Consider the following 21662-nt stretch of genomic DNA (forward strand, 5'->3'; position numbering starts at 1 on the left):
GTTTTAAGCCCCCATCTGTTGGGTGGTTTCTGGCAGATGGTCTCTAAAGGGTTGTGTGTGTTTTATCATTTCAGTTTCTTCTGCAAAGGGATTTAAAATCAATTTAGGGGTCATGTTCAGGGACTTAGTCAAAACTACAGGCTCCACATCAAACAGGAATAGGTCCTTGGGGGCTCACTAATGACAAAGGGAAGGTGATTCAAGCTGTTCCACAAATCCTTGTTCTCACCCCTTCCCTTGCAGAGGCACCCATGTTTCTTTTGAAGCCTCTTCATTTACTCTTGAATTTCATTTCATGGAGGTGAATCTCGCTGTGTTGTGTATGTAGCTGTCGCTGACTATCCTGGGCTAGAATTCTCTGATGAACAAAAGCCAATCTGAAAGAGGTTGCTTTGAAGACCTGGTTTCCACGTTGAACATCACACCTGTAAATGAAACAGGAAATTCTTCCCACTAAAGGCAACTTCTGGGTAAGCTTTGGAGAGAAAAGATAAAAGATTGTATAGGCTTTAGAGATTTCTGCTAATTTATGGAATATCGATATGGAAAAATAGATTGCCTCCTCACTCTCACCCCACCCATGGATAGGCAAATTATGAAACTCGGTGTCAGGAAAAGTTAATACTAAGAGCCCAGCATGAACACAACTTGTTTTTCTTAGTCTGTTTGAGGCTGCTGAGATTGGATTAGATTCCTAGGATATTGGGTTTTCTCTCTTTCTACTGCCTGGAGCTTGGCCATTATTGCGCTATTTGGCTGAGGTATTGCCAAAGTGCAAGAGGCATTTGTCGTTATGAGTCATTAACTGAAGGCCAGCAAGCACATCCAGGACCCTGTTCTTCTGCTGACCTTTGCAGCTGTCACCTTGGTGGGGGCTGCAATTGTGTAGGGAAGACTGTTGCTGTATGCTACTCTAGCTATATGCTGCTGGGGTTGTCTGAGAGCAAAGGAAAATGATCTCTTTGGTTTGGAAAACAGATGAAGATTGTGACACAAGTCATCCATTCTCACGTGGCTACAATGGGAATGGTCAGGTTGGACATGTCAGAGGTCTCCTACCTGGGGTCCCTGGCTTCAAGTTGTGGTTGGTGGCTTCTCTTGGTAGAAGCAGTGGACTAGAAGGTCAGTGTCCAGTGTTGGACCTTTGGCTGGGTTGAGGATCTGACATATGATATAGGATATGGGTAAAGTCAGAGCCAGGAAAACTGGGAAAGTCAACCTAGCCCCATTCTATTATGAATTCGGACACTCAGATCAGACCTACATACATGAAGGATTTGCACACAGCCTATAACAGAGGTGGGGCTGTCCTTTCCTCTCAATGCCAGCTCAAATCTCAGAGTGGGTCAAGCAACCTGAACACTCAGGCCATTGATCACAAGAGTGACCAGAGGAGAGGTTTTCACTATTTACCCTTATCTACCATGGCAAAAGCAATTCGGAGTGTTTACCCCATAGGTAAGTGTCAGGCATCTTACATTTGAACCTGGCCCTGCACTCTCGCTGCAGCAAGAGGGCCCTGGGCAAAACAAACCTTCCTGGCCCTTCATCCCTATCATGCAGGCTCTGCCTGAGTGGAAGCAGAAGGCCCTGTCCTGTGTTAGAGATCTTGCACAAGTCCAGGGAAGCCCTGTTAGCAATTAAGTTGTTGGTGTGACAGAGGTAGATTTCAGGTTTTGTTATTGAAAAAATTTAGATGTTTTTCATGGGTGAAGGAAACCTGCCAGTCCCAGCACTTTGGGTAACTCTCCCTCCCAGTCCTTCCAGCTCACCTCCTCCAGACCCCATTTCGTCCCCAGTCTTACTGTGGCCATCCTTACTGACTATAGTTCTTCTGCAGTTGCAGGTGGATTCCCACCTCAGTTGACCTGTGTGGCACCTTCAGCTTGTTCCAGAGAGTTTTAAAAAGGGACTGGAGGCCAAAGAGGCTTTTGTAGGAAGAACCATCAGGGGTGATTCTCAAAGCCTAAGAAAAAGATTGAGCTTGGCCTCTGTCTACTTCCCATTGACAGATGAAGGTCACTGGGGTAGCTCAGCTTAAACACAGAAGGGATCTGACCTTTTGTAGATTTGTGTGTGTATATGTGTGTAGATGGGTTAGCTTCAATATGCAGACTATAGAAAGTTTTCTCAAATTTTTAAAATAGACTTAATTTTTTTTTTTTAGAGCAGCATTAGGTTCACACCAAAATTGAACAGAGAATAGAGATATCCCATATGCCCTCTGCCCCCAGGTGTGCACAGCCTCTGCCACTACCAACATCCTGCACCACAGTGGTACATTTGTTATGTGTCACTCCAAGTCCATAGTTTACACTGGGGTTCACTTTTGATGATGTACCTTCTATGGATTTGGGCAAAGTTATAATGACATGCATTCACCATTATAGTATCATTTAGAATAGTTTCACTGCCCTAAAAATTGCCTATGCTCCACCTGTTCATCCACCCTTCCCCCACCCCCAAAAACCCTGGCAGTCACTGTTCTTTGTACTGACTTCATAGTTTTACCTTTTCTAGAAAGTTGTGCTGTTGAAATCATACCATAGATAGTCTTTGGATTGACTCCTTTCATTTAGTAATATGCATTTACATTCCCTCAATGTCTTTTCCTGACTTGGTAGCTCATTTTTTTTAGTGCTGAATAATAGTCTGTTCTCTGAATGTACCATGATTATAGGAATATTTAAAAATCAAATACGCTTATGTTGACATGATTCTTCTGTTTGTCATTTAATATTGACACTATTCATTACTATTGAGAACCTAATGCTTTCTCTCACTTTTAATATGCTCACTTAGTATCCCTGTGAAGTAGGTAAGAATTGTCATGGTAAAAAGAGAACAAGAAGATAAATAACAGTGTCTTTCTCCCTGTCTTCAATTGTCCCTCTGTCTGTCATTTTGTCTGTCCTTCTGACTGTCTTCTATATATGTGACTATCATTCTCTCTCTCCCTCTTGGGATCCTTTGTTCCTTTTATCATTAAGTAAATATTTGTTCTCCTACTGTATGGAAGACACTATTCTTTGTTAATTCATGAAGCTGATAGAATTCCTTTGTGCCAATGTGGAGCTTAATGGTCAAGTAAACTGGCCCTGCAGAGGCGGGGACAGAAAACTTCTCAACGTCAGAACTAGAGACTTGAAATGAGAGACCAGCCTCTGACCTCACATCAAAATGCAATAGCTCTCTGAAGTCCTACTGAAGTCGAGAATGAATATGTATGGTGTAGGCATTCAATAAATGTTTGTTGAATTGAATGCAATAAAAATGATAAAAGTGACATTACAAATGCATTTTTTTTAAAACTTCATTACATGTACTGGAAAGTGTTTTTGACATTTTATCTACATTTCTCATTGTGTGTCTGGTGCCTGGCATATATGATAGAATTCCTCACAGTACCATGTTATGAATCACCAACTGCAGAATCAAAACCCATGTTTGCCTCCAATTATTTGATTCTAATGAGGAAGAGTGAACTCACATTAAAACAGACATTGATTTGTGCTTGGTATTCACAATATGCATTTCATAAAATCTTTTAACAATCATATAAGGCAAATTTTTCATCCCCATTAAATTTTGTAACAGATGAGAAAAATGAGGCTCAAATATGTTAATCTGCCTCAATCACATGCCTGGTAAATGGTAGGGTGGAAATGTAAATCCAGGTTTATTAAACTTTATAAACCATGTAACCATGTTCTTTCCAGCCTTCCCGGCACAGCCTTGAAATCGCATGTCACGGAAATTGTTGTTTTGCTGTGTTTGGATTTGCCGTATCAATAGCAAACCTCCTTGTATATTCTAAGGTTCCATTTTGAGTCGCATGAAACTCTTGGTATAATGCTTCAGATTGCCAAGAGGGGCAGATGGCTCTCTGCCACCACCTTCTCACCTCCAGTTGAGACTGCTCCAATGAACGTGATCCCTACAGAGGATGATGAGGCTCTTTGATAATCCCTGGTGAAATTTCAATTTTTCATTTGACACCCCTTTTTCACATTGAAAAGCCCTAAGATTTACATTTCTTAGAATTCTCTTGGTCTTAAAAACCTGGCAACAACCTGTAACTATAGGCAGGTCTTGTCTCATGTGCCGCGTGGTCACCACCCTGTCATTCTGGAGTGACAGCAAAGCAGTAGCCGACTGTGTACATTATAGAATTTGCCCAGTGTGCTCATAAGCTAAATTATGCTATCAAGACATAAATGTGGAAGGCCATTTTATGATAAGAAGTAATGATACATAAAGTATGAGCATGATTCCTCTGCAAAGGAGCATGCGATTTGTAACGTGTCGTTTACAAAAACAAAATCCATCTGACTCTTTCCATTAACATGGACTCTATGCTTCATGAGGGCCAGGCCACTTTGGTTTGACGTCTCTGTGTAACCACGTGTAACTCCTAGGTGTAATGAAGCCTTTGCTGAACACTTGAAAGAATGTTACACCATCTCCCTCCCTGGAGGCACATGAAAAAGAACTGCCAAAGCCGTCTTTCAGTCTTGCTGTTGCGGATCATCTCTTCCCTTCTCAACCCCTCCTGTGCCAAAATCTGGGTTCGAGGACCTCCTTAGACACACCAGGCTTGCATTTCTACCTTTGTTCCCTGCTGCTCCCGTCTTTCTCCCTCTTAGCTTAGTTCAGTTACCCTCCTCATGACCTTTCTATTCTTTCTGGGTTTAGTTCCAACTCAAACTACTTCCATTCCCCGTGCAGATGTGCTGTATGGTTCTGGGGAATCATCCCAGGATATTTCCTAGTTGCAGATACTTAGAAAGGATTCTGTAAAAGAAAAGAGACACCAAGATGGGGAGGATGGTAGAGGTAATGCCTCCCAGCAGACTCTCCTTTTCTGGGCAAACCTAGTTCATGGCAGATGTCTCTGCCACCTGCTTGTTGTACTCTGGACTCCCTGGCCTGTCAGTTCTTTTCCTGAAACAATTTAAGAACTGAATGCAATATTATCAATGTGTTTCACCCACTGTGGAGCCCAGGGGAGTCACTGCTGCCCGTCGTATGAAGGTTTTGCTTCCAGTTGTGTCACTTCACATTGGAATTAACGTCTTTTTAGCTGCCATGCTGCCTTGCTAGCTGTACAGAGCTTGGGGCAATCAAACATCCAGACCCTGTTTGTTTGTTTTCTACATGAAATGTAAAATCAGCACCAACTGCAATCCCCAAAAACACATTCGGTGGTTGCATAGAGAATAATTTTACATTGGTCTTCAAAAAATACTTCATATTCATCAGCATAATGAAAAAATACAAATACACTAAGCTACCCATAATTACATTATGCAAAGATATCTACCCTTAACATTTTGATGTATAGCCTTCTAATCTATATTCCATGCATTTATCTCTACTAATCACCTATATATTTTAACCAAATTAGAATCACACTATTTATATTTTTTATAACCTGCTTTTTAAACTTAACATGTTAAAAAACCTCTCTGCAACAATAAATTCCTATAGCATCCTTTTACTGGATAATATTCCATTTTAAGAATGCCACAGTATATTTATCATCTACTTTTTACATTCAGCTTTTTTCTAATCTTTGATGTTACTAGTACAGCAATTGTTATGCTTTATATCTGAATGTCCCCCAAAGCTTGTGTGTTAAAAGTACAGTTCTCATTTGCACAAAGTTCAGAGGTAGGTCCTTTAGGCAATGATTGGGTCGTGAGTTCTCTGACCTCATCAGTGGATTAATCCATTTGATGGATTAATCATTTAAATAGATGTACTGGGAGGTGGTAGAAACTTTAGGCAGGTGAGTTATAGCTGGAGGGAGTAGGTCCCTGGGGATGTGGTCTTGAGGACTGTAGCTGTCCTGGGCCCCTTCCTCCACCCCCTCCTTCCTCTGATTCAGGGCTGCCATGAGCTAAGCATCTTTCTTCCACCATGCCCTTCTGCCATAATGTTTCTGCCTTGGAGCCAGTCAACCAAGGACTAAACCTCTGAAACTGTGAACCAAAATAAATCTTTCCTCCTCTAAGTTGTTCTTGTCACGTATTTTGCTCTCAGCGACAGAAAGCTGACTAAAACAGCAATGAGTATCATTGGGTTAAATCTTTGAACATGTTCCTAGTTATTTCCCTGGGAGATTTCTAGAATCAAAATCAGTAATTTAATTGATAAAAGACATTTTAAGATTTTTGATACATAAACAATTGATACTTTAGGTACTTTAATGAGTTTTAAATTTCATCCTGGATATGGGTTAGATAATTTCAAATCTTGACTCTGTTCTCTGTGGCATTAGTTATCTCTACAAATTCAATAAGCATTTCTTCCATGTCTTGTTATTGATGTTAAAAAAAATATTGAACAAGATAAGATCACTCATTCTATAAATATTTGTCAGAAGATAATACTTTGAAGGCACTCTGCTAGACCCTAGGGTAAGGGGAGTAGAAATTCAGTATATAAGCCTTAAACTTTGTTCTTTTATTTACTTACTACAGGAAACATTATTCTATTAATAAACAATTTGAGTTATTTTTTTTGTTACACTTGTTCACTCATTTCCATTTTCTTATGCACTAAAATATAAGCTACTTTGTCAAATTTTAAAATACACTGTCAAAATGGAAATAAAGGTAATTTGGCATGAACACGACTTTCGTTTTTTCCACCCTGGATTTAAAAAAAAAAAATGACACATGGCTTATTTTAGTAAATTAGAAAAATTCAGAAAAGTATAAAGAAGAAAATAAATGACTCATAACCAGACCATTCAAAGACAATTACTGTTAATTGGCATATTTCCTTCCAGGCATTTTCTTTGTATATTTTTCACTAAACTGAGATCATACTATATATGTAATTTTCTAAGCATATAATGTAAACATTTCCCTATGTTATCAAAAACTCTTTGAAAACATTATCTCTAATGGCTCCATAATATTCCATCATGGCAATGAATTAAATATATAGAGTTTGATGGTTAATAGTGAAAGCTTTGGAGTAAGACAGCACGGGTTCTTATTCCTATGCTGCTGTGGGATAGCTTATGATCTCAGGCAAGTTCTGTGGACTCAGTTTCCTTACATGCAATATGGGGATGAACATAATTTTTAGTTCATAAAGGATCTGTAAAGAAGACATGAGATAATTCAAGTAAGATTTAGCTATAAGCAAAACACAAAGAGCATGTGATAAAAGCTATTGTTGTTACGATGACTTTTGTCTTAGTCATTAGACCTATTGCTAGATTTTGTTTCCAACTGAGAAACATTTAATAATATAAAGTCACTGAAGACTGTAATTGTTCACAAACATTTTTGTAATTTTGAAATATTTTCTTAGGAAAGAAAGTTAAAAGTATAAATAGTCTTTTTAAACATTTATTTATTTACTTATTTTCATTAACTGTTTTTTGACAGTGAAAGTGTAAATATTCTTAAGATACTATTACCAAAACCACTTACCTCTCCTTATCAATAGTACAGCACAGTGTTGTTATTCTAAAAAGGGAAATATTTCTGTCCAATTCAGTATCACCTGTGGGGCTTTCTGATCTCTTGTCTCTCCTCTTTCTTACCTATCCCATTTTCCCCTTCTGAGACATGTGAGAATCAGATTGTCTTGGCATTTGAACTCTTTAACCTCTTAATTTCTTCCTATGCAAAATGAAACTGTCATCGCTTCTTTGACAGGATTATTGTGATAAACAAAATTATATTGCATAGGAATTTATATGTCATGAGCATTCATTGTTAGCCATTATTGCATTATAATTTAAAATAACATTCAATTTATAATTATAGTCCTATCAGGACTGTAAAAAAATTATCTCAGTGTTCCTTATCATTGACCCTAATTATTTAAAAATGTTTTTGAGGTTTAATTTGCATTATTTGAATTATTAAAAATTATTTAAAATATCCTCTAATTCAATAAAAGCAGTATTTTGGTGTTTTAATTTGCTTTTTCTTAGCTACTAGTGTAGTTGAGCTTTTGTCAAATATTTATTAGCCACTTGCATTTTTCTGTATATGCATGTTCATCAGGGAGAGGGAGAAACAAAGGAAGAGAGGAAGAGAGAAGGTAGTCAAGTCGATTTATTTCATGGGGGGCAGGTTCTTTGTCTTGTCCTTTCCAGGCTGGGAAGTTACTCTTTTGATAGTAACGGTATTAGTCTGACCATGTCTTATTGCCACTGAACTATTTTTATCTTGCGATGGTCAATATATGTTTCTAAAGATTCTATGTTACTTGGTTAATTATCCATATTAGAATTTTGCCAGAGTATGGCCCCTGATGTCCATTGTTTTTTTTTTTTTTTCCCAATTGAAAAAAATAATTGAAAACAAAACACAGCAAAATCTTTTACTTCTGGCACAACTTGAAATTCCAGAATTGCTCTGGACTTCCATTAGGTGACAGAGATTTGCAGCAGTTCCTTTTGTCTGGGCTTGAGTGTGAGTGAGGTGTGATGAATATAAAAAGCATAGTATACCTGATCTCCAGTCAGTGAATTTTGGACATGGGATTAGAAGACAACCAAGACCTGGGCATGGTGTCGATTCCATGCCCTGTCCCCTGCTTGTTCTCCAAGTCCTCTAATTGGGTCCCTACCTTTCCTTCCATGGCAGAGTTCTCTCCTTGGTAACCTGATTGATGCTTTACTGGTTCCCAGATTGATAGCCTACCTGGCATCTCCAGCCTTCTTAAGAGTCACTGCTCCAGTTCAGACATCTGCAGGCCCCTGGCTCAGCAGATCCGAGCTCCCACTGGCATCTCTTCTGCCCACATAGCTCTGAAAATCTGCCCATCCCTGTGGATGTGTCTGTTTCTCCGATCTTCACCCACTGGCTGCAGGCTATGTATCTTTCATAGAGATCACATGATTCTTCCCCAGAGTTTTAGAACTCAGGTCACTTAATGGCTGGGACCAAAGTTTCCTGCATGTAGTTTAATTGTAAATTATGTTTTTGATAATACAAATAACATTTACTAAGCACTCGCTCAAAACCAGGCATTATGCTGAGTGGTTCATAAGCACTTTCTAATGACATTGTAAGGTAAGCATGCAGTATTCGTGTATTATGGTTCCTATGTCGAACGAAGACAGCTTGCCTGAGGTCACACAGAGTCTTAGTAAGTGGTGGAGCTGTGAGTTGAGTTCAGGTCAGCCTGATGTCTGAGCTCATGATCTCAGCTCTAAGATTAGATATGGTGCCATCTGGGATTCCCCATCTGGCCTCCTTTTCTCTTAATTTAGTTTATAACCCCTTTTATAAATCTTGTATTTCTCTATCTCTATACACAATGGCAGTTCAAAGCTGAAAGAGGCCCTAGCTTCCATTTCATTCTGCTTGGGTGACATCAGGTTTTCTCCTCCCTTCTCCTTCCCTTCTCCTTTCTGTTTGATTTCCAGAGAATGCAGCTGAGTTACTCATCCTCAATGGCTCTCCTTGCATGATAAGAGCACCAGCAACCATTCTGAGATGTTTTGGTGTCAGGCTCTCCTATTTGTTCTGCAAGCAGAGTTCTTTTGACTCACTTCCTAGCTTTCTTCCTGGCAGGCCACTTCACATTCTAGTGCTTCTCTCTGTTGGGTATATATCCACTGCACTTAGAACCATTCTTAAAAGTTGGGAGATCAGTGTCTTTATCTTTGGGTCTCCTTGTCTTAGTCAACTGGCTGCTAGTTTTTAAAATACCATAGAGTACTTGGCTTATAAACAACAGAAATTTATTTCTTACAGTTCTGGAGGCTATAGTCCAAGATCAAGGTGCTGGCAGACTTGGAGTCAGAAGGAGGACCCATTTTCTGGTTCATAGATTGTGCCTTCTTGTTGTACATTGCATGGTGGAAGCAGTCAGTCCTCTCTTGGGTACTAATAAGGACACTAATCCCATTCATGAGGACTCTACCAAATGTCCCACCTCCTTATACCAATATATGAAGAGGGTTTATGTTTCAATATATGAATTTTGGGGGAACATAAACATTCAGTCCACAGTACTACCTAACACTCTACAACCCATAAATATACCTTCTGCAAGTCTTCTCACTTCAGGGGTGAGCTCAACCAATTGGAGATATAATTGGTACTTACCTGAGACAGGGAACTATTCAGATCTACATATGTGGATAGTACAGGAAGCCACAGTTAGAATATATGGAGTGTGTGCTGATAGCTTGCTTTCCCCTGTCTCTTTCAGAGTCTGGGCACTCCATGTAAGTGAAAAAGTAGCTTTTGTAACTGATTTTATTCCTCTTTCATATTCTGACTCTAGCAGCTTCTTGATAGTGGCAGATTTAATAGTCACAGTCTTTACTATTTGCAAGTGAATCCAAATTACTTGGTATATAATAAATTGTCATTTTGCTGAGATAGGAATTTGAAAATGTCATGCTATTAGTCTGGGTGTGGTTGTGAGTCACTTAGATGGTAATTTGTTGTTTTCTGCCTATTGTGATAATGGACTTTATGGAAGTAATGATATGCTACAACAGTATTCATGATGGCGGGGATTCCAGAAGTCTCTGGATGTATCCTGGACAGATATCAAGGATTACATTGTGGCTAGGCCTGAGGCAAAGTGAGGGCTCTCGTCTCCTCCCCTTCCCTCCCACTGCTGGGTATGAACAATTAGCAGGGAAATGACTTCACTTTCCTACAATACCTTTGCAGGTCACTGATGGAATCTAAGAGTTAGGAGGGCTTTTTGCGCCCAGTGATAGCAATAGAAATAGTGTTGTTCACATAGCCCAGATTTCATTCTGCTGCTCCAAATGTTTTTACCACTTAGTCCTGACTGCTTTTCTTGAGCTGGATTGACATTGTCCAGATGAAAATGAAAATCTTTGTTTTGCATTTGGAGATATTAGGGGATTTGAGGAAACATTTTCATTTTCCATTCAGAGTTTTAATATTATATAGACAGTACCTGCGTGTGACCTACACATATCTAATATAATCTTTTATTCAGCAGGCTTGAAGATTTAGTTTCTTTTATATCTGGTGTTGGCAGACACCATGTCCCGGTGTTGCCCAGAATCTCCAATGACAGCAAGACCTGGGAAGTCTTAGGGAGATGAAGTGCCACTTGCAGAAAAAGAGTCCATTATCTTGGAAGCCACTTCTGGAGTCATTGCTCACAGCAATTTCTCAAAGTTTATACTCAAACCTTATAATGTTCCTTCTGCCACCATGATGGAAGGGGCAAGGGAGGGAGCCAAGGCACTTTGGTTGGCAAAGGTCATCAGTCATGATGAGCCCCTAATACTGATGAGACTTCTGATAAGATGCTCATATGATGACAGATGAGGCTATGGACAGCAGTTAACTCAGTCATTTGTAATCATTATTTTTTGGCCATTCAATAACCATCCTGTGAAATTATTTTCTGAATTTCCCAGATTAGAGAAAGGAGTCACATTTTACCTCTTCCCTTTGGGGAAGGCTCTTAGCGGTAATGCACACCTGCTGAGACCTCTGTAAGCTCCAGCTTCAAGACCGTCATTCACCTTCATCACCTGGTTCATGAAAATGAGCACTGTGGACATACCTGCTCTCGTCCTGTTTGTGACTATCCACAGAATAAGCCCCAGGAATCTTCTGCGGCCAAGATCTTTACTGTTGTTTGGAGATGTCCCCAGGGAAAGATGTAGGGCAATGGTGTGTTCTGTCACTTCTCAGGATTTGACTGTGGCCGGCCACATCTCTTAGTCCGGAGCCTCCTTACCCAGCAGAGGGCAGAGGTGTTGCAAGCGCTCCAGGTGAGCAACAGGTGTACAGAGACACTGAGCGACTGAGTCCCTGAGCGCTCTGGGAGGTTGGGCCTTACCAGGAGTGGCTCAAATCCTTGTGCTTACCTCTAAACCACCTGTAGCCTCCTGTTTACCCCAGTGGGTCATATCAATATTTTCATTTTCTGTATATATATCATGATCTAAGAAAAGGTTGAGAAGTACTGACTTAACCACTCTGATTTTCTTTTTCTTCCTCTGTAATTTAGATTTTTTTCCTTATAAAACCTTTATGAGGATTAAAGACTTGAATGAAGGAACATTAAGAACTTTCATGCATTTATAGGATATGTTGTAGGTCAGAGATAATACTTTATCTCCAGTTTTCCCTCATTGTCTGTCCCTTTGAGAATGAGATGGAGTTCCACTTTTCTATCCCTTCCAAGTCATAAAATCAATGTACTGTCCCTGCCATTTAGGTTCAAGCACTGATATGCATGATTTCTATAGTGTCTGCTTCTTATGACTCTTGCGACTTACTTCTCAGAGCAGAGGGCGCTGACTCCTCTGCCCGCTCATGCTGAGGATGTTCACCACAGGGTACCTGCCTCCTTCTGGTCTATTCTGCATTCGCAGCCCAGCTCTTTCCCAAATCCACATAGAACTTTCTGCTGCCGGTTAGTCTCTCCAAGCCTGTCGTGCCTTTAATGGCAGGTCCTTGACCAAGGCAGAGAGCGTCCCCAGTTTCCATATTTTCAGCATCTGTGCACCAGGGTGTGAGCTGGCTGGCATTGGTCCTGTGGGTGGTTCCAAAGGATCATTTCTCTTAGCCCTGCAGACAGATCTCATGGATGGAAAGGAATGTTCTACTGTCTTCCTCAACCTGCTTCCCAGCCAAATGCTATGTTGAGTGAGTGAAAACTCAAGTCACAAAACAATGTACCATAAAATGTTAACATTGATCTGTGGATATTGGAGTGGGTATTATTACTTTTTTTTCTATATACATGCCTGATTTTTTTCCCCAGATTTTTTTATAGTCAAACCAAAAATGTATTTTAAATTATATTTCTTTAAAAGATGTACTCAAGATGTACTGCATGAAGGCAAATAACAGCTCCGACATTCCTTCACACTTGCTGGCTCCAAATTACTGCCTCTACTTTCGGAGCCAGGCAATTTGGAGGGGGTGGAAGCCAGGAGGGAGAAGGGAGGAGCAGCAGTGTGGGCCATTGAATTTCCTCTCTTCAGACATTGCTCTGGCAGCTAATTCCAGGGTGCTCATCTGTATGGTGGCAGCGTGACGTTCGTGTTTTCCCCAAGGTATTTTATGGCCTTTTTACGGTGGTGCTGTGAATAACTTTCTCTCAGTAACTTCCAAATAGTGAAAAATACCAGATGATTCTCTTTGATCTCCACTCTCCTCTTCTTTGTTTCGTCTCCATTCCATAATGTTGGTCTCCTCACTGTGCTGTCTCTTCCTTCCTCTTCTTGGCACTCTCTTCCCCTGCCCCCTTCCCTCTTTGCCTGTCTTTGCTTCATCTTTAAAGCAAAATAAAATCTGGTGGAGAAAGCCAGGCTCTGACGTCCTCAGCCCAGGCCACAGCAAGTGAAGTGCAAATCAGGACCTGCCATTAGGACCCAAATGGCTGCAAATGCAGAGCCAGGGTCAGTTTCAACCCTTCCCTTTTCTAGAAGATGATTTAGGTTTCAGAGCACAAGGCAAGACTGGAGTCTGGGGTCTGGTACCTGGATTCCAGGCCCCTCCAACCGCCTAATATCAGAGAATAGGCAGAAAGGTGACTGTAAATGCAGATCAGTCCTGCTGAGGGAGTGGAGCCATTCTAGGTGACAGTTCTATGTCATCTTCCTGGTTAACCTGGAGGGATCTGTCATTCTGAGGAAAATTCCTGCTGTTCAATTCAGTGTCCCTGTTCTCAAGGGCAATCAGTACAATCTCCTAGGAGTTCTGTGCCAGATAGTGACATTGTGGTTGGTCCAAACATCTAGATTCCTCAGCGGCACCTCATCTCTCTTGGTGGGGAGTAAGAATCAGAGGCTCTGGACTGAGAGAGGCTTGGGCTTGACCAGGCTCTGCCCTCTCTGGCTTCCCACTCTACCCCACTCCCCCCCACTCCCTTTAACTGGTTAACTCTGTTCTCCTGCTTTAGGGCTGCAACTCCAACATGGGATCTCAGTGATGGGATCAAATCCCTCCTTCATACAGTTTCACAGGGCCATGTACCTCTTTTTCATAAAACATACCAGTGCCAAGACACTGCAGAGATGCATGGGTTGGTCTGGAGAGCTGTCTGCTGCCAAGTTCCTAGAACTCTGGGAGGCTGGGTTTGCCCGCCTCTTGCTGCATCCCAGCTGTGCAGGGCAGGGCTCCACGCATGGGGAGATGCTTGGTAAATAGTAATTAATTGAATTAATATAGCTCCATCCCTGTGGATATTCCAGGGCTTTCAGCATATTACTTAGCCTCTTTGAGCCTAGTTCCTTCATTAGAAAATGGGAATAACAATCCTCCATTCAGAAAATTGTGTGACTCTATGTGAGACAGGGGGACCCAGTATGGGCCTGGCATGGGCACAGCATGGGCAGAATATGGGCACACATAAAATATTGGTTCTTCCTTAGTTGCCTAACCCCCGAAGCACTGCACAGCACAGCAATTTAAAGCTTTAAAGGGCAAAAATATATGTCTCCCTATTTCTTTCCAATCTTCTTTCCTACCACCTTCTGGGTTCAGGTGAGGCACAGAAAGAAGGAAACAGAGCAGATTCCTGAGTTTTGGCTATTAAGATGACCTTGAGTAAAGTATCGTCCTTCCTGTGTTTCAGCTCCTGTCACATAGGTGACAGGAAGACAAGGATAAATAGTGGGTCCAGTCCCTCCCAAGTCCCTCCCTCTCAATCTCTGCAGAGAGGTCAAGAGTAACACTGACCACTGTTGTCACAGTGCAGGATGGATGGAAACAAGAAGTGGATGAAGTGTCAGAGCGGGGCAGAGCAAGTTGGCCTGTTGGCCTGTCTGCTTTCATACACACGGAGTTTATTGTTGCGGTGCAGGTGAGCTATGTTTTAAAATGGATCATCCATGACAATGCCCCTTAGTAACAGCACAAGGATTTCTAGTGTACCTTTGTTCAAAAGAGCCTGAGGGCTTTGTACGTACTGTCTCATTAATTCTCTGAGCGTCTGTAAAGTTGGATGGGAAAGCAGGATGAGTTCTGTTTTATATGCAGAGAAACAAAGCTTCAGAAAGGTTAGGCAGCTTACCCAAGGTCATACAGTAGCATCATCGTTCCCACGAATCAGGTCTCTGTCTGGCACACCAGCCTGCTAGAGCACTCCGCTTCTCGACTCTGGAGAGGCGTGTAGACGTGAGAGGCCTGTGTGCTGAGCAACGTGGAGTTGGAGTTGTGGTCTCTTAGAAGGTAGACTTTCCTGATTGGAAAGGAGTGATGAGTAGGTCAAGAGGAAGTTAGTAGAGTTCTTTCCCTCTTCTTCCTCTTACCTAAGGAATTCTTCTCCTTGACCAGCCAATGCCCCATGACCAGCCCATGGTGGTTGCCATGGAAACAGTGTTAGCTGAACCTGAGGCCCTGGAGAGCCAGCTGCTCTGATGGAAGGTGTGTGTTACCAAGTCTCCTTCCTGGTTGATCTGAAGGGCTCTGCCATCCACAGTTAGGAGAATCCTGTAGCCTCTGTGATCTGATCAATCTCTTTCTGCTGTGTTTAATTCGATGTCCCTATTCTCTGGGGGAGTCAACATCATCTCCAAGGGGCTGGTGTTGCAGAGTGGCATTCCTAGTTGGTCCATACATTCAAAGACTGCAGTGTAATGTTCTATCCCAATGCTCACTTCCAGGTGACCTTGGGTAGGGCAGTGGTGCTTTCTGAGTCCCAATCTCTTCATCTGAGAAAGAGGTTAACTAATAGGATCATTGTGAGAATCGTGAAGGCCATCAGTGAGACCTGAGTCATGTGAAGGTGTAAGTAGCTAGCGTCTGCTCTTTCACACTGGAGCTTGCCTCTTGTGGTAGTAGGCCACACCCTCCACAGGGTCCTTGCTGTATGAGCTCAATGGTCACCGTGGTAGCTGTCACTTCCCAATTTGAAACATCAGGTCAAGAGAAGAGTCAGTTGTCTTTGGATAGCGTCTAACCTCCCATCTGACATATCCGGAGACTGCCGGATCTACAGTGGGTGATCAGTGCTACGAGGACTCCCTTACTCCATAAGAGCAAGGTCTTTTGTTAATGGACTTGATTTTCCAGCTGCCCATCTTCATGTCACTATCAGTACATTAATTATTTAGTACCTGGTAAAACTCTCTGAGATCACAAGATGAAAGGCCTAGTGGCAGTTCAAAGACTTTCTTTTGATTATTATTATAGTCAACATATTTTGGGGAGAGAAAATAGGCTTGAGATCACAGTGGAGTAAATTTCATCAAGAGTAGCATACAAGCAAACCACAGAAACGGACCCAGAAGAGAGTCTTGTTGCCCTGCTAACGGAAGCACTGGGTCCTTGCAAAGGGTACAGGGGTGTGTGTGTGTGTGTGTGTGTGTGTGTGTGTGTGTGTGTGTGTGTGTGTGTGAAGAATCAGGCCACCTGGACAGTGATTCCCTCTCCATGGCATTCTTGGATTAGTCAAAATTTCAGTTAGTCTCCTACAGTTGCTGAAAGCCAGTGAGTCCACCCTGGTTAGGGAGGGTAGGGCCAATGACCAAGCACAGCTGGAGCAGTGATTCAGGACAAGTGAAGACATGGCAGGGCTCACTGGCTGGTCAGGAGCAGCTTGCTTGGGACACAGGTCATCTCCAGGAAGGTCAAAATGTAGTGAATTGGGACTTTCCAAAGAGGGATAAAATTCTGAACACGGTATCAAATATCATACTACCTTCATTATCTATGTCCCCGAATTACATCATAAGTGGTCTACCTAGACATATTATCTCACCTGACATAATAGGTCTTTCTCTGACCCGGCCTTGCCCCTGCCCCTGAGAAGTATGTCCTGCATGAGATAGAGCAACAGCCTCCATGAAAAGTTTTTCCTAATTTTTTCTCAATTTATAATTTAAAAATTATAATTTAAAAATTCAACATAAGCAACAGACTTGAAATTTGAAATTTTAAAATGAAATTAATATACCATTATGATCCATTGTCCTAAATACCCAGTGTAGCCTGAGCAATATGTTTGATGAATGGCCCGATTGCCACCGTCCTGAGGGGCAATAAACCCTCAGTGGTCAAGGTGGCAGGGGTCCTAGATCAGACTTCATTTTGACACAGTCTGAAATGCAACTCAACTTCTTTGACAGGGCTTCAGCTCAGGGACTAGCCCCTGAACAAAGGGTATGATTTAGGAAAGCAGGGGCTGGAAAGGACATTCTAGGTAGATTAACTTGGACAAAAGTCTGGAGATGAAGGTGTAATGGGGACCAGAGAATGTGAAAGGATGCTGGGTGGGAAATAAACCTGCAAAAGTAAATAGAGGCCAAAGTATTAGGGCTTTCAATTACGTGCTTTGCCAATCTGAGCAAACCTCTTTGTGACTCCCTTTTTGGCGTGTCTTTAGTCTCAGGTAACAGACTCCCCAAGCTGTTAGGGACAATGCTGACAGTTTCCTTTGTTTTGCTGTCAGTATTCCCAGTGTCACACTAGAAAAGGGGTGCCCGCTTATGTGGTGGATGATGTGCCTCACCACTGAATGACTCTGTAGTTATACACAGGTCCTCTGGGGGCCTGGGAGAGGCAAGAAATGTGTGTTGAAGCGCTGACTTGAATGGTACAAGGGAATATTACGGGGGAGCAATTTCTGCTTCAGGACTGGAGCTATCAAGAAACAGCACAAACATTCCTGGCAGCGTGGGCGTGGGACTTAGAGAAAGGTAAAATGGAGTAGGGATGGTTTAATTCTATTCAAATTCCACCCCTGACACTAATAGCTCCTCTCTGAAAGAGCCAGCTGGAAGAAAGTATGAAAGCAAATTATGGAGAACCAGATACCTAGGAACCAGAGGGGCCCTAGGCAAACAGCTCACTGAAACCTTTCATTTTCCAGTCTACAGAAGGTGTGGGGAGCTCCATGTCTTTAGGACAAAGGGTGCATCTGCAAACTCTCCCATTTCTTTTCTCTGAAATCACATCTCTATTTTTTTTAGATGAAATTAACTGCCTGTTGCAACTCCAACATGACTACTAACTGTAGTAGTCATGTAAATGCACTGAGAAACATTTCTTTGTTGAACAGGTGCGGGCTCAGCTCGGTGAATGCCAACTGTTTCCCCTAGACTGAGGTCTCCAAAGGAGGCCCACCCTATCTCCTCACCAGACCAGGCCTGCTTACCACTGTTTGACATCTGGATGACTATTTATTGGGTCACATTAAGCTTTGCATTGTATGACACAAAATCATTGTCAAATAATGCATTATTAAGTGTGTTTTCAAATAAAAGGGGGAAAGGCTAGCAGGCTGTCACAGGTTGTTTTATTGTTGGGAGGAAAATAAATAAGGTAAAATGTGAAGAGAAGGTAGGAGCGGTTCCAAGGAATGTTTAGAAGAGCAGCATTTGTTACATTTTATTGATGTAGGTTTGTAAAACATGCCTGATTGTGAACCCAGGGCATTCATGTAAATAACTATCACACTTGCATAATTCTTTATTACTCATGCTGACACAAGTGTGATATGCCCCTTATATTAAGTATGTTGGCTTAGGAATAAATAGACACACAGTGAGATACGTGAAAATAAAGACTGAAAAGGGAGACATTGCTAATTGCCTAAAGTTTGTGCAGTTGAGTTAGTGGACAGTTGGCAAAGTCAATAATTAACTAATGAATAATAGAGAAGTAGCTCTTCGGGAGCATTTTTATTTCTGGGCACTGTATTTATTGATACAAATCTTCAAGGTATAGAAATGCACCAAGACTCCCATTCAGTTTGGATTCTAAAGTAGAGATAGAAGCACAAAACTTTAAGATTAGTAGAACTGATACTTAAGCGCATCACACACACAGGTTGACTCATCTGGCCCTTATGGACCCTAGGAGGTCTTAGAGCAGGCATTATTCCCATTCTTACCAGCATTTTCAGACAACTGAGGTTCAGCAGAGTGTGTGCTTAGCCTGAAGTTAAAGAGCTGATAAGTGCCAGCATTACTTTCTTCAGGGCTCTGGTTTCATGCATTGGTGAATATTTATTGAGTGGATACTATATGCCAGGCATAGGGACATAGCAGTGTCCAGTGTGGCAGGTGCATAATAAGCAAGTGAGTATACGTGACATCTTTATGTAAAAAGTAACACAACGTAATTCAAGATGATAGTGACTTATAAGTGATAGCTAGAGAGAGTGATCAGGGAAGTGCCTTCTGAGATCTGGATGGAGGGAGGAAGTGACCACATGCTTCTGAGGAGAGGAGCTTCAAGTCTGAGAGAATTGCCAGTGCAAAGGCCCTGAGGTGGAAATGTGCTTGATGAGTCTGAGGAATAGCAAGGAAGTCAGAGAGACTGAGCTACAAGAGCAAGGGGAAAATGGATGGAAATGAGATTGGAAAGACAACCAGGGGCCAGATATGTGGAGCCTTTAAGGGCAGGGCCATTGCAAAATCTTGGAAGCTATTCCAGGGCTGCATTGTCAGTCTGACTGCTATATGGAGAGGTGACTGAAGGGAAGACAGTCAGGTATTTATAAGTCATCAAAGTGAGAGGTCGTGGGCGAATACAAGAAGCTATAAGGTTGGAGAAGAGCTGTCAAGATCTGTTGGTGAGCTGGGCTTGGTGGCTCACACCTGTAAGCTCAGAGACTTGGGAGGTTGACGCAGGAATCCTCCTGTAGGTTCTAAGTCAGCCTCAGCAACTTAGTGAGGTTGTAAGCTACCTAGTGAGACTGTGTCTCAAAATAAAAAAGAAAGATGGTCTGGGGATGTGGCTCAATGGTTCAATCCCTAGCACAAAAAAAAAAAAAAAGTTGTTGAATTAATATGAGGCATGAGAAAAAGAAAGGAGGCAAGGATTTCTTCTTGGGTTTTGGCCCCAGCAACCAGGTGAGTATTGGTATCGGTTTCTGAAATGAGGTTTGGGTGAAGGGTGTCAGGTATAACTCATGTCACTTCTGAAATGCTTACAAAATGCAGATTTCAGGCAGGTGTTGGATATATATTTTGTTCAGGGGAGGCAGAGATCCTGGAGATACAAATAGAGTAGCAGTATTACAGAGGTAGTATTTAAAGATATGAAACTGGATGAGGTCACTTTGGGAATGAGTTTAGATGGAGAAAGGCCCAAGTTCTTTAGCTTTTAGCAATCATTGAATAATAAAGCAAGGATACCCCTGGGTTATTAAAAAGAAAGATAAAATTATTTACTTGTCAGGCAAGGAGAAAGTCACTGAGGAGTCTCGAAGGGTGAAAAGTCAGGGTTTTTAAAGCTTAAGAAAAGCGTTCAGAGTGAAAGGATATGTAGACTCCTGTGGGCTTGGTTCAGACAGGCTCCTTCTTCACTGGCCAGCAAGGAGTTAGGTGCTGGGTGACTCACTGTTCTGCATTAGATAGCGCCACTGTGATGAAACGACCATATTCTTAGGCAAGTGCTGGTGGACGGTGGAGAACTTTCGTCCCATACAATCTGGGAAATGGGGGAGAGCAGGTAAGAAAGAGTGAGGAAGACCTACCGCTGATGTGGGAGGTACCCAAGGACTAAGTGGCCATCAGGATGTGAGGCCTCAGGGATCAGGGAGGGATCAGTGGGGTGAAATGCTGGGAGGGTAAGATCTGGTCTGAGACTTGATCATGGTCTCCGCAGCCAGTGACCTTGACCTGCGATAATGGCGATCATCTTGATTTTACTGTATGTAAAGAGTGTGGGGAGGAAAGGAGAGACAGGAGCCAAGACAAATCCTTTGACGAGATTTGGTGTAAAGGAGGACAGAACCAGGGATAATGAATGAAGAAGAGCATGGAAGTCAAGGAAATGATCTTCTTTTCCTTTTTTTAAGATGGTACATGTTTTCCACAGTTGAGAAGGACTCAGTGCGGAGGGTAAATTGCTGGTGCAGGGGGCAGGGGGACGGTTGCAATAGCAGAGTCCTTGAGAAGGGACAGGATTAGCCCGAGCAGGGAGGCCAGCCCTGCAGAGGAGTGTAGACACCTCGTCCTTCAGAACAGGCGCGACAGCACCACGTGGAGGGCAGAGTCAGCACGTGGACTGCTGCTTTTCCTCAACGAAATAAGAAGCAAGGTCATTTGCCGAGCATGTGGAGGAATGAGGGAATTGGAGGAGTAAGAGAAGTTAGAAATAGCTCTTCTGGAAAGAGAGAGAATTGAATCGATGAGGGAATGCAGTAGGATTTCTGGGCAGTCCTGAGGGTTTTCTTGAGGTTCCTGGTGTGAATTTAAAGTGAGACTTGTCGGCTTCATTGAGTTTCCCTCCTCCCCTCCCCCCTCCTCTCCCAGTACCAGATACCCCACGACAGTTGTGGAGGAGGGAAGAGGTAGAGGAGTTGAGAGAGCACGCAGGGGAATTATCACAGAGACGGACGCTAAGCTGAGGACAGAGAAGGATGATGCTTGGTGACAAAAAGGTCAGTGTCAGCAGCTTGGGGTTTTCCCTCTGCTTTGACACCCTGCATTGCCTAGAAAGGCCTCAGAACAAAATGAAGCAAGTTTACCAGTGGCCAGTCAGTGGTGCCCTCAGCTGAGGCATGTTCCGTTCCTCTTCTCTACTAGGCCGTTCCTGGTCTGCCTCACAGGGGCACCTGGTAGCTCCTCCTCCCACCCCTCCCCTCCCTTCCGCTCTTCTTCCCTAGGGTCCAAGAGGCATTCTACTTGAACCAGTGGGTCTTGACTCACACCTTTGCCCCTGATTCTGTGTTGGTGAGGCCCCTTCCACTCTGGATCCTCAGGTTTTCCGATG

General features: G+C 42.4%; 1 protein-coding gene across 1 annotated transcript in view; it reads left to right on the plus strand.

Annotated features, from left to right (window-relative positions):
• Positions 1-21662, plus strand: part of ALK (ALK receptor tyrosine kinase) — a 663114-nt gene that overhangs the window by 161529 nt on the left and 479923 nt on the right. The window lies entirely within an intron of this gene.

Source organism: Sciurus vulgaris (genome assembly GCF_902686455.1).
Source record: "Sciurus vulgaris genome assembly, chromosome: 14".
In the NCBI taxonomy this organism is placed as follows: domain Eukaryota; kingdom Metazoa; phylum Chordata; class Mammalia; order Rodentia; family Sciuridae; genus Sciurus; species Sciurus vulgaris.